Source organism: Schistocerca serialis, chromosome 1 (genome assembly GCF_023864345.2).
Source record: "Schistocerca serialis cubense isolate TAMUIC-IGC-003099 chromosome 1, iqSchSeri2.2, whole genome shotgun sequence".
Lineage (NCBI taxonomy): Eukaryota > Metazoa > Arthropoda > Insecta > Orthoptera > Acrididae > Schistocerca > Schistocerca serialis.
Genome location: NC_064638.1, coordinates 8289946 through 8303144, shown reverse-complemented (window position 1 = coordinate 8303144; position 13199 = coordinate 8289946).

Sequence of the window (13199 nt, the reverse complement as noted above, 5' to 3'; positions counted from 1 at the left end):
CCTTCTCCTGCTAGTAGATTTTCGAATCCGACGCTAAAATGATAGTTAATTGTAACGTTCAGGGCCTCCTAATGACGATGGAACACTCAAATTGCGTCGAGAGTCAATACATCGTCCTCCAGCCGACTCTTCTGGAAAGGGTTGTTGCTGCCTCGGGCACCACATGGTCCGTCTCCTGTGAGTCTAGATTTTCGAATCCGACGCAAAAATGATAGTTTATTGTAACGTTCAGGGCCTCCTAATAACGATGGAGCACTCACATTGCGTCGATATTCAATATTTCGTCCTCCAGCCGACTTGTCTCCAAGGGGATATTGCTGCCTAGGGCACCATGTCGGCCGTCTCCTGTGAGTCTAGATATTCGAATCCGACGCAGAAATGATAGTTAATTGTAACGTTCATGGCCACCTAATGACGATGGAACACTCAAATTGCGTCGAGACTCAATACATCGGCCTCCAGGCGACTTGTCTGCCTCGGTCACGTAATGGTCGTTCTCCTGTGAGTCTAGGTTGTCGAATCCGACGCATAACTGATAGTTAATTGTAACGTTCATGGCCTTCTAATGACGATGGAACACTCAAATTGCGTCGATATTCAATACATCGTCCTCCAGCCGACTTGTCTCAAAGGGGATATTACTGTCTCGGGCACCATGTGGTCCGTCTCCTGTGAGTCTAGATTTTCGAATCCGACGCAAAACTGATTGCTAATTGTAACGTTCGGGGCCTCCTAATAACGATGGAACACTCAAATTGCGTCGAGATTCAATACATCGGCCTCCAGCCGACTTGACTCCAAGGGGATATTGCTGCCTCGGGCACCTAATAGTCGTTCTCCTGTGAGGCTAGATTTTCAAATCAGAGGCAAAACTGATAGTTAATTGTAACGTTCTGGGCCTCCTAACGACGATGGAACACTCTAATTGCGTCGAGATTCAATACATCGTCCTCCAGCCGACTTGTCTCCAAGGGGATATTGCTGTCTCGGGCACCATATGGTCCGTCTCCTGTGAGTCTAGATTTTCGAATCCGACACGAAACTGATAGTTAATTGTAACGTTGAGGGCCTCCTGATGACATTGGAACACTCAAATTGCGTCGAGATTCAATACATCGTCCTTCAGCCGACTTGTCTCCAAGAGTCTATTGCTGCCTCGGGCACCTTATGGTCGTTCTCCTGTGAGTCTAGATTTTAGTACCCGACGCAAAACTGATTGTTAATTGTAACGTTCAGGGCCTGCTAATGACGATGGAAAACTCAAATTACGTCGAGATTTAATACATCGGCATCCACTCGACTTGTCTCCAAGGGGATATTGCTGCCTGTGGCACCATATGCTCCATTTCCTGTGAGTCTAGATTTTCGATTCCGACGCGAAACTGATAGTTAATTGTAACGTTCAGGGCCTCCTAATGACGATGGAACACTCAAACTGCGTCGAGATTCAATACATGGCCCTTCAGCCGACTTGTCTCCAAGGGTCTGTAGCTGCCTCGGGCACCTTATGGTCGTTTTCCTGTGAGTCTAGATTTTCGAATCCGACGAAAAACTGATAGTTAATTGTAACGTTCAGGGCCTGCTAATGACGGTGGAACACTCAAATTGCGTCGAGATTCAATACATCGTCCTCCAGCCGACTTGTCTCCAAGGGGATATTGCTGCCTCGAGCACCATATGGTCCGCCTCCTGTGAGTCTAGATTTTCGTATCCGACGCAAAACTGATGGTTAATTGTAACGTTTAGGGCCTCCTAATGACGATGGAACACTCAAATTGCGTCTTGATTCAATACTTCGGCCTCCAGCCGACTTGTCTGCAACGGTCTATTGCAGCCTCGCGCACCTTATGATCGTTCTCCTGTGAGTCTAGACTTTCGAATCCGACGCATAACTGATAGTTAATTGAAACACTCAGGGCCTCCTAATGACGGTGGAACACTCAAATTGCGTCGAGATTCAATGAATCGTCCTCCAGCCGACTTGTCTCCAAGGGGATATTGCTGTCACGGGCACCATATGGTCCGTCTCCTGTGAGTCTAGATTTTCGATCCGACGCTTAAATGATTGTTAAATGTAACGTTCACGGCCTCCTAATGACGATGGAACACTGAAATTGGGTCGCGATTCAATACATCGGCTTCCAGCCGACTTGCCTCCAAGCGCCTATTGCTGCCTCGGGCACCTTATGGTCGTTCTCCTGTGAGTCTAGATTTTAGTACCCGACGCAAAACTGATAGTTAATAGTAACGTTCAGAGCCTCCAAATGACGATGGAACACTCAAATTACGTCGAGATTCAATTCATCGGCTTCCAGCCGACTTGTCTCCAAGGGGATATTGCTGCCTGTGGCACCATATGGTCCGTCTCCTGTGAGTCTAGATTTTCGATTCCGACGCGAAACTGATAGTTAATTGTAACGATCAGGGCCTCCTAATGACGATGAAACGCTCAAATTGCGTCGAGATTCAATACATGGCCCTCCAGCCGACTTGTCTCCTAGGGCCTATTGTTGCCACGGGCACCTTATGTTCGCCCTCCTGTGAGTCTAGATTTTCGAATCCGACGAAAAACTGATAGTTAGTTGTAACATTCAGGGCGTCCTGATGACAATGGAACACTCAAATTGCGTCGCGATCCAATACATCGTCCTCCAGCCGACTTGTATCCAAGGGCCTATTACTGTCTCGGGCGCCATATGGTCCTTCTCCTGTGAGTAGATTTTCGAATCCGACGCTAAATTGATAGTGAATTTTATCGCTCGTGGCCTCCTAATGACGATGGAACACTCAAATTGCGTCGAGATTCAATACATCGTCCTGCAGCTGACTTGTCTACAAAGGGATATTGCTGTCTCGGGCACCATGTGGTCCGTCTCCTGTGAGTCTAGATTTTCGAATCCGACGCAAAACTGATTGTTAAATGTAACGTTCAGGGCCTCCTAAAGACGATGGAACACTCAAATTGCGTCGAGAGTCAATACATCGTCCTGCAGCCGACTTGTTTACAAGGGGATATTGCTGTCTCGGGCACCATGTGGTCCGTCTCCTGTGAGTCTAGATTTTCGAATCCGACGCAAAACAGATTGTTAAATGTAACGTTCAGGGCCTCCTAAAGACGATGGAACACTCAAATTGCGTCGAGAGTCAATACATCGTCCTGCAGCCGACTTGTTTACAAGGGTCTATTGCTGCCTCGGGCACCTTATGGTTGTTCTCCTGTGAGTCTAGTTTTTCGAATCCGACGCAAAACTGACATTTAATTATAACGTTACGACTATGCTAACGCCGATGGAACTCACAAATTGCGTTGCGTTTCAATACATCGTCCTTCAACCGACTTGTCTCCATGAGTCTATTGCTGCCTCGGGCACCTTATGGTCGTCCTCCTGTGAGTTTAGATTTTCGAATCCGACGAAAAACTGATAGTTAATTGTAACGTTCAGGGCCTCCTAATGACGATGAAACACCGAAATTGGGTCGCGATTCAATACATCGGCTTCCAGCCGACTTGCCTCCAAACGTCTATTGCTGCCTCGGGCACCTTATGGTCGTTCTCCTGTGAGTCTAGATTTTAGTACCCGACGCAAAACTGATAGTTAATTGTAACGTTCAGAGCCTCCAAATGACGATGGAACACTCAAATTACGTCGAGATTCAATAGATCGGCATCCAGCCAACTTGTCTCCAAGGGGATATTGCTGCCTGTGGCACCATATGGTCCGTCTCCTGTGAGTCTAGATTTTCGATTCCGACGCGAAACTGATAGTTAATTGTAACGATCAGGGCCTCCTAATGACGATGAAACCTTCAAATTGCGTCGAGTTTCAATACATGGCCCTCCAGCCGACTTGTCTCCTAGGGTCTATTGTTGCCTCGGGCACCTTATGGTCGCCCTCCTGTGAGTCTAGATTTTCGAATCCGACGAAAAACTGATAGTTAATTGTAACATTCAAGGCGTCCTGATGACGATGGAACACTCAAATTGCGTGGCGATCCAATACATCGTCCTCCAGCCGACTTGTAACCAAGGGCCTATTGCTGTCTCGGGCGCCATATTGTCCTTCTCCTGTGAGTAGATTTTCGAATCCGACGCTAAATTCATAGTGAATTGTAACGTTCATGGCCTCCTAATGACGATGGAACACTCAAATTGCGTCGAGATTCAATACATCTTCCTGCAGCCGACTTGTCTACAAGGGGATATTGCTGTCTCGGGCACCATGTGGTCCGTCTCCTGTGAGTCTAGATTTTCGATTCCGACGCGAAACTGATAGTTAATTGTATCGTTCAGGGCCTCCTAATGACGATGGAACACACAAATTGCGTCGAGATTCAGTACATCTACCTCCAGCCGACTTGTCTCCAACGCACTATTGCTGCCTATGGGCACATTATGGTCGTTCTACTGTGCGTCTAAATTTTCAAATCACAGACAAAACTGATAGTTAATTGTAACGTTCAGGGCCTCATAATGACGATGGAGCACTCAAATTGCGTCGGGAGTCAATACATCGTCCTGCAGCCGACTTGTCTACAAAGGGATATTGCTGTCTCGGGCACCATGTGGCCCGTCTCCTGTGAGTCTAGATTTTCGAATCCGACGCAAAACTGATTGTTAATTGTAACGTTCAGGGCCTCTTAATGACGATGGAAAAATCAAATTGCGTCGAGATTCAATACATCGGCCTCCAGCCGACTTGTCCCCAAGGGTCTATTGCTGCCTCGGGCACCTAATGGTCGTTCTACTGTGAGTCTACTTTTTCGAATCCGACGCAAAATTGACATTTCATTATAACGGTACGACTATGCTAACTACGATGGAACACACAAATTGCGTTGCGATTCTTTACATCGTCCTCCAGCCGACTTGTCTCCAAGGGGATATTGCTGCCTCGGGCACCATATGGTCCGTTCCACCAGCCGACTTGTCTCCAAGGGGATATTGCTGCCTCGGGCACCATATTGTCCGACTCCTGTGAGTCTAGTTTTTCGAATCCGACGCGAAACTGATAGTTAATTGTATCGTTCAGGGCCTCCTAATGACGATGGAACACACAAATTGCGTCGAGATTCAGTACATCGACCTCCAGCCGACTTGTCTCCCAGGCTCTATTGCTGCCTATGGGCACCTTATGGTCGTTCTACTGTGAGTCTAGATTTTCAGATCAGAGACAAAACTAATAGTTAATTGTAACATTCAGGGCCTCCTAATGACGCTGGAGCACTCAAATTCCGTCGAGATTCAATACATCGTCCTCAAGCCGACTTGTCCCCAAGGTTCTATTGCTACCTCGGTCACCTTATGGTCGTTCCCCTGTGAGTCTAGATTTTCGAATCCGACGCAAAACTGACATTTAATTATAACGTTACGACTATGCTAACGCCGATGGAACTCACAAATTGCGTTGCGTTTCAATACATCGTCCTTCAGCCGACTTGTCTCCAAGAGTCTATTGCTGCCTCGGACACCTTATGGTCGTTCTCCTGTGAGTCTAGATTTTCGATTCCGACGCGAAACTGATAGTTAATTGTAACGTTCAGGGCCTCCTAATGACGATGGAACACTCAAATTGCGTCGAGATTCAATACATCGTCCTCCAGCCGACTTGTATCCAAGTGTCTATTGCTTTCTCGGGAACCATGTGGTCCGTCTCCTGTGAGTCTAGGTTTTCGAATCCGAGACAAAACTGATAGTTAATTGTAACGATCTGGGCCTCATAATGACGATGGAACACTGAAATTGCGTCGAGATTCAATACATTGTCCTCCAGCCGAATTGTCTCCAAGGAGATATTGCTGCCTCGGGCACCATGTGGTCCGTCTCCTAGTCTAGATTTTCGAATCCGACGCAGAAATGATAGTTAATTGTAACGTTCTTGGCGTTCTAATGACGATGGAACACTCAAATTGCGTCGAGAGTCAATACATCGTCCTTTAGCCGACTTGTCTACAAGGGGATATTGCTGTCTCGGGCACCATGTGGTCCGTCTCCTGTGAGTCTAGGTTTTCGAATCCGAGGCAAAACTGATAGTTAATTGTAACGTTCTGGGCGTCCTAATGACGATGGAACACTCAAATTGCGTCGAGATTCAATACATTGTCCTCCAGCCGACTTGCCTCCAAGGGTCTATTGTTGCCTGTGGCACCTTATGGTCGTTCCCCTGTGAGTCTAGATTTTCGAATCCGACGCAAAACTGACATTTAATTATAACGTTACGACTATGCTAACGCCGATGGAACTCACAAATTGCGTTGCGTTTCAATACATCGTCCTTCAGCCGACTTGTCTCCAAGAGTCTATTGCTGCCTCGGACACCTTATGGTCGTTCTCCTATGGGTCTAGACTTTCGAACCCGACGCAAAACAGATAGTTAATTGTAACGTTCAGTGCCTCCTAATGAGGATGGAACACTCGAATTGCGTCAAGATTCAATACATCGTCCTCCAGCCGACTTGTCTCCAAGGGGATATTGCTGTCTCGGGCACCATATGGTCCTTCTCCTGTTAGTAGATTTTCGAATCCGACGCTAAAATGATAGTTAATTGTAACGTTCAGGGCCTCCTAATGACGATGGAACACTCAAATTGCGTCGAGAGTCAATACATCGTCCTCCAGCCGACTTTTCTACAAGGGGATATTGCTGCCTCGGGCACCACATGGTCCGTCTCCTGTGAGTCTAGATTTTCGAATCCGGCGCGAAACTGATAGGTAATTGTAACGATCAGGGCCTCCTAATGACGATGGAACACTCAAATTGCGTCGAGATTCAATACATAACCCTCCAGGCGACTTGTCTAAAAGGGTCTATCGCTCCCTCGGGCACCTTGTGGTCGTTCTCCTGTGAGGCTACATTTTCGAATCCGACGAATAACTGATAGTTAATTGAACCGTTCAGCGCCTCCTAATGACGACGGAACACTCAAATTGCGACGACTTGTCTCCAGGGGGATATTGCTGCCTTGGGCACCATGTGGTGGTTCTCCTGTGAGTCTAGATTTTCGATTCCGACGCAGAAATGATAGATAATTGTTACGTTCATGGCCTCCTAATGACGATGGAACACTCAAATTGCGTCGAGAATCAATACATCGGCCTCCAGCCGACTAGCCTCCAAGGGGATATTGCTGCCTCGAGCACCATACGGTCCGCCTCCTGTGAGTGTAGATCTTCGTATCCGACGCAAAACTGATGGTTAATTGTAACATTCAGGGCCTCCTAATGACGATGGAACACTCAAATCGCGTCTTCTTTCAATACATCGGCCTCCAGCCGACTTGTCTGCAACGGTCTATTGCTGTCTCGCGCACCTTATGGTCGTTCTCCTGTGAGTCTAGACTTTCGAATCCGACGCATAACTGATAGTTAATTGTAATGTTCAGGGCCTCCTAATGACGGTGGAACACTCAAATTGCGTCGAGATTCAATGCATCGTCTTCCAGCCGACTTGTCTCCAAGGGGATATTGCTGCATCGGGCACCATGTAATCCGTCTCCTAGTCTAGGTTTTCGAATCCGACGCAGAAATGATAGTTAATTGTAACGTTCATGGCCTTCTAATGACGATGGAACACTCAAATTGAGTCCAGAGTCAATACATCGTCCTGCAGCCGACTTGTCTACAAAGGATATTGCTGTCTCGGGCACCATGTGGTCCGTCTCCTGTGAGTCTAGATTTTCGAATACGACGCAAAACTGATTGTTAATTGTAACGTAAAGGGCCTCCTTATGACGATGGAACACTCAAATTGCGTCGAGATTCAATACATCGGCCTCCAGCCGACTTGTCTCCAAGGGTCTATTGCTGCCTCGGGCACCATATGTTACGTCTCCTGTGAGTCTAGTTTTTCGAATCCGACGCGAAACTGATAGTTAATTGTATCGTTCAGGGCCTCCTAATGACTATGGAACACACAAATTGCGTCGAGATTCAGTACATCGACCTCCAGCCGACTTGTCTCCAAGGTTCTACTGCTGCCTATGGGCAACTTATGGTCGTTCTCCTGTGAGTCTATATCTTCAAATCAGAGGCAAAACTCATAGTTAATTGTAAGGCTCAGGGCCTCCTAATGACGATGGAGCACTCAAATTGCGTCGAGATTCAATACATCGTCCTCAAGCCGACTTGTCTCCAAGAGTCTATTGCTACCTCGGTCACCTTATGGTCGTTCCCCTGTGAGTCTAGATTTTCGTATCCGTCGCAAAACTGACATTTATTTATAACGTTACGACTATGCTAACGACGATGGAACGCACAAATTGCGTTGCGTTTCAATACATCATCCTTCAGCCGACTTGTCTCCAAGAGTTTATTGCTGCCTCGGGCACCTTATGGTCGTTCTCCTGTGAGTCTAGATTTTCGATTCCGACGCGAAACTGATAGTTAATTGTTACGTTCTGGGCCTCCAAATGACGATGGAACACTCAAATTACGTTGAGATTCAATACATCGTCCACCAGCCGACTAGTCTCCAAGGGGATATTGCTGCCTCGGGCACCATGTGGTCCGTCTCCTGTGAGTCTAGATTTTGGAATCCGACGCAGAAATGATAGTCAATTGTAACGTTCATGGCCTCCTATTGACGATGGAACACTCAAATAGCGTCGAGATTCAATACATCGGCCTAAAGCCGACTTGTCTCCAAGGGTCTATTGCTGCCTCGGGCACCTTATGGTCGTTCTGTGGGTATAGATTGTCGAGTCCGACGCATGACTGATAGTTAATTGCAACGTTCAGCGCCCTCTAATGACGATGGAACACTCAAATTGTGTCGAGAGTCAATACATCGACTTGCAGCCGACTTATCTACAAGGGGAATTGGTGCCTCGGGCACCATGTGGTCCGACTCCTGTGAGTCTAGATTTTCGTATCCGACGCAAAACTGATGGTTAATTGTAACGTTCAGGGCCTCCTAATGACGATGGAACACTCAAATTGCGTCGTGATTCAATACATCGTCCTCCAGCCGACTTGTATCCGAGTGTCTATTGCTGTCTCGGGCACCATATGGTACGTGTCCTGTGAGTGGATTTTCGAATCCGACGTTCAGCGCCTCCTAATGACGATGGAACACTCACATTGCGTCGAGATTCAATACATCGTCCTCCAGCCGACTTGTCTCCAAGGGGATATTGCTGCCTCGGGCACCATGTGGATCGTCTCCTAGTCTACATTTTCGAATCCGACGCAAAACTGATTGTTAATTGTAACGTTCAGGGCCTCCTAATGACGATGGAACACTCAAATTGCGTCGAGATTCAATACATCGGCCTCCAGCCGGCTTGTCTCCAAGGGTCTATTGCTGCCTCGGGCACCTTATGGTCGTACTCCTGTGAGTCTAGATTTTCGAATCCGACGCATAACTGATAGTTAATTGTAACGTTCAGGGCCTCCTAATGACAGTGGAACACTCAAATTGCGTCGAGATTCAATACATCGTCCTCCAGCCGACTTGTCTCCAAGGGGAAATTGCTACCTGGGGCACCTAATGGTCGTTCTCCTGTGAGTCTAGATTTTAGTATCCGACGCAAAACGGATAGTTAATTGTAACGTTCAGAGCCTCCAAATGACGATGGAACACTCAAATTGCGTCGAGATTCAATACATCGGCCTCCAGCCGACTTGTCTACAAGGCTCTATTGTGGCCTCGGGCACCTTATGGTCGTTCTCCTGTGAGTCTAGATTTTAGTATCCGACGCAAAACGGATAGTTAATTGTAACGTTCTTGGCCTTCTAATGACGATGAAACACTCAAATTGTGTCGTGATTCAATACATCGGCCTCCAGCCGACTTGTCTCCAAGGGGATATTGCTGCATCGGGCACCATATGGTCCGTTCCCCCAGCCGACTTGTCTCCAAGGGGATATTGCTGCCTCGGGCACCATATGGTCCGTCTCCTGTGAGTCTAGTTTTTCGAATCCGACGCGAAACTGATAGATAATTGTATCGTTCAGGGCCTTCTAATGACGGTGGAACACTGAAATTGCGTCGAGATTCAATACATCGGCCTCCAGCCGACTTGTCTCCAAGGGTCTATCGCTGCCTCGGGCAACTTATGGTCTTTCTGTGGGTGTAGAATGTCGAGTCCGACGCATAACTGATAGTTAATTGTAACGTTCAGCGCCTTCTATTGACGATGGAACACTCAAATTGTGTCGAGAGTCAATACATCGACTTGCAGCCGACTTATCTACATGGGGATAGTGCTGCCTCGGGCACCATGTGGTCCGACTCCTGTGGGTCTAGATTTTCGAATCCGACGCAAAGCTGATAGTTAATTGTAACGTTCGGGGCCTGCTAATGACGGTGGAACACTCAAATTGCGTCGAGATTCAATACATCGTCCTCCAGCCGACTTGTCTCCATGGGGATATTGCTGCCTCGGGAACCATACAGTCCGTCTCCTGTGAGTCTAGATTTTCGTATCCGACGCAAAACTGATGGTTAATTGTAACGTTCAGGGCCTCCTAATGACGGTGGAACACTCAAATTGCGTCGAGATTCAATGCATCGTCCTCCAGCCGACTTGTCTCCATGGGGATATTGCTTCCTCGGGCACCATGTGGTTCGTCTCCTAGTCTTGATTTTCGAATCCGACGCAAAACTGATTGTTAATTGTAACGTTCAGGGCCTCCGAATGACGATGGAACACTCAAATTGCGTCGAGATTCAATACATCGGCCTCCAGCCGACTTGTTCCCAACGGGATATTGCTGCCTCGGGCACCTTATGGTCGTTCTCCTGTGAGTCTAGATTTTCGAATCCGACGCAGAAATGATAGTTAATTGAAACGTTCACGGCCTTCTAATGACGATGGAACACTCAAATTGTGCCGTGATTCAATACATCGGCCTCCAGCCGACTTGTTCCCAACGGGATATTGCTGCCTCGGTCACCTTATGGTCGTTCTCCTGTGAGTCTAATTTTTCGAATCCGACGCAAAATTGACATTTAATTATAACGTTACGATTATGCTAACGACGATGGAACACACAAATTGCGTTGCGTTTCTTTACATCGTCCTCCAGCCGACGTGTCTCCAAGGGGATATTGCTGCCTCGGGCACCATATGCTCCGTTCCCCCAGCCGACTTGTCTCCCAGGGGATACTGCTGCCCTGGGGCACCATATGGTCCGTCTCCTTTGAGTCTAGTTCTTCGAATCCGACGCGAAACTGATAGTTAATTGTATCGTTCAGGGCCTCCAAATGTCGACGGAACACTCAAATGACGTCGAGATTCAATACATCGGCATCCAGCCGACTTGACTCCAAAGGGATATTGCTGCCTCGGGCACCTTTTGGTCGTTCTCCTGTGAGTCTATATTTTAGAATCCAACGCAAAACGGATAGTTAATTGTAACGTTCAGAGCCTCCAAATGACGACGGAACACTCAAATTGCGTCGAGATTCAATACATCGGCCTCAAGCCGACTTGTCTCCAAGGGTCTATTGCTACCTCGGTCACCTTATGGTCGCTCTCCTGTGAGGCCAGATTTTCGAATCCGACCAGTAACTGATAGTTAATTGTAACGTTCAGCGCCTCCTAATGACGATGGAACACTCAAATTGCGACGACTTGTCTCCAAGGGGATATTGCTGCCTTGGGCACCATGTGGTCCGTCTTCTGTGAGTCTAGGTTTTCGAATCCGACCCAGAAATGATAGTTAATTGTAACGTTCATGGCCTCCTAATGACGATGGAACACTCAAATTGCGTCGAGATTCAATACATCGGCCTCCAGCCGACTTGTCTCCAAGGGTCTATTGCTACCTCGGTCACCTTATGGTCGCTCTCCTGTGAGGCCAGATTTTCGAATCCGACCAGTAACTGATAGTTAATTGTAACGTTCAGCGCCTCCTAATGACGATGGAACACTCAAATTGCGACGACTTGTCTCCAAGGGGATATTGCTGCCTTGGGCACCATGTGGTCCGTCTTCTGTGAGTCTAGGTTTTCGAATCCGACCCAGAAATGATAGTTAATTGTAACGTTCATGGCCTCCTAATGACGATGGAACACTCAAATTGCGTCGAGATTCAATACATCGGCCTCCAGCCGACTTGTTCCCAACGTGATATTGCTGCCTCGGGCACCTTATAATCGTTCTCCTGTGAGTCTAGATTTTAGAATCCGACGCGAAACGGATAGTTAATTGTAACGTTCGGAGCCTCCAAATGACAATGGAACACTGAAATTGCGTCGAGATTCAATACATCGGCCTCCAGCCGACTTGTCTCCAAGGGTCTATTGCTACCTCGGTCACCTTATGGTCGTTCTCCTGTGGGGCTAGATCTACGAATCCGACGAATAACTGATAGTTAATTGTAACGTTCAGCGACTCCTAATGACGATGGAACACTTAAATTGCGACGACTTGTCTCCAAGGGGATATTGCTGCCTAGGGCACCATGGGTTCCGTCTCCTGTGCGTCTAGATTTTCGAATCCGACCCAGAACTGATAGTTAATTGTAACGTTCATGGCCTCCTAATGACGATGGAGCACTCAAATTGAGTCGAGATTCAATACATCGTCATCAAGCCGACTTGTCTCCAAGAGTCTATTGCTATCTCGGTCACCTTATGGTCGTTCCCCTGTGAGTCTAGATTTTCGAATTTGACGCAAAACTGACATTTAATTATAACGTTACGACAATGCTAACGACGTTGGAACTCACAAATTGCGTTGCGTTTCAATACATCTTCCTTCAGCCAACTTGTCTCCAAGAGTCTATTGCAGCCTCGGGCACCTTATGGTCGTTCTCCTTTGAGGCTAGATTCTCGAATCCGACGAATTACTGATAGGTAATTGTAACGTTCAGCGTCTCCTAATGACGATGGAACACTCAAATTGCGTCGAGATTCAATACATCGTCCGCCAGCCGACTTGTCTCCAAGGGGATATTGCTGCCTCAGGCACCATGTGGTCCGTCTCCTGTGGGTCTAGATTTTCGAATCCGACGCAGAAATGATAGTTAGTTGTAACGTTCATGGCCTCCTATTGACGATGGAACACTCAAATTGCGTCGACATTCAATACATCGGCCTCCAGCCGACTTGTCTCCAAGGGTCTACTGCTGCCTCGGGCACCTTATGGTCGTTCTGTGAGTGTAGATTGTCGAGTCCGACGCATAACTGATACTTAATTGTAACGTTCAGCGCCTTCTAATGACGATGGAACACTCAAATTGTGTCGAGAGCCAA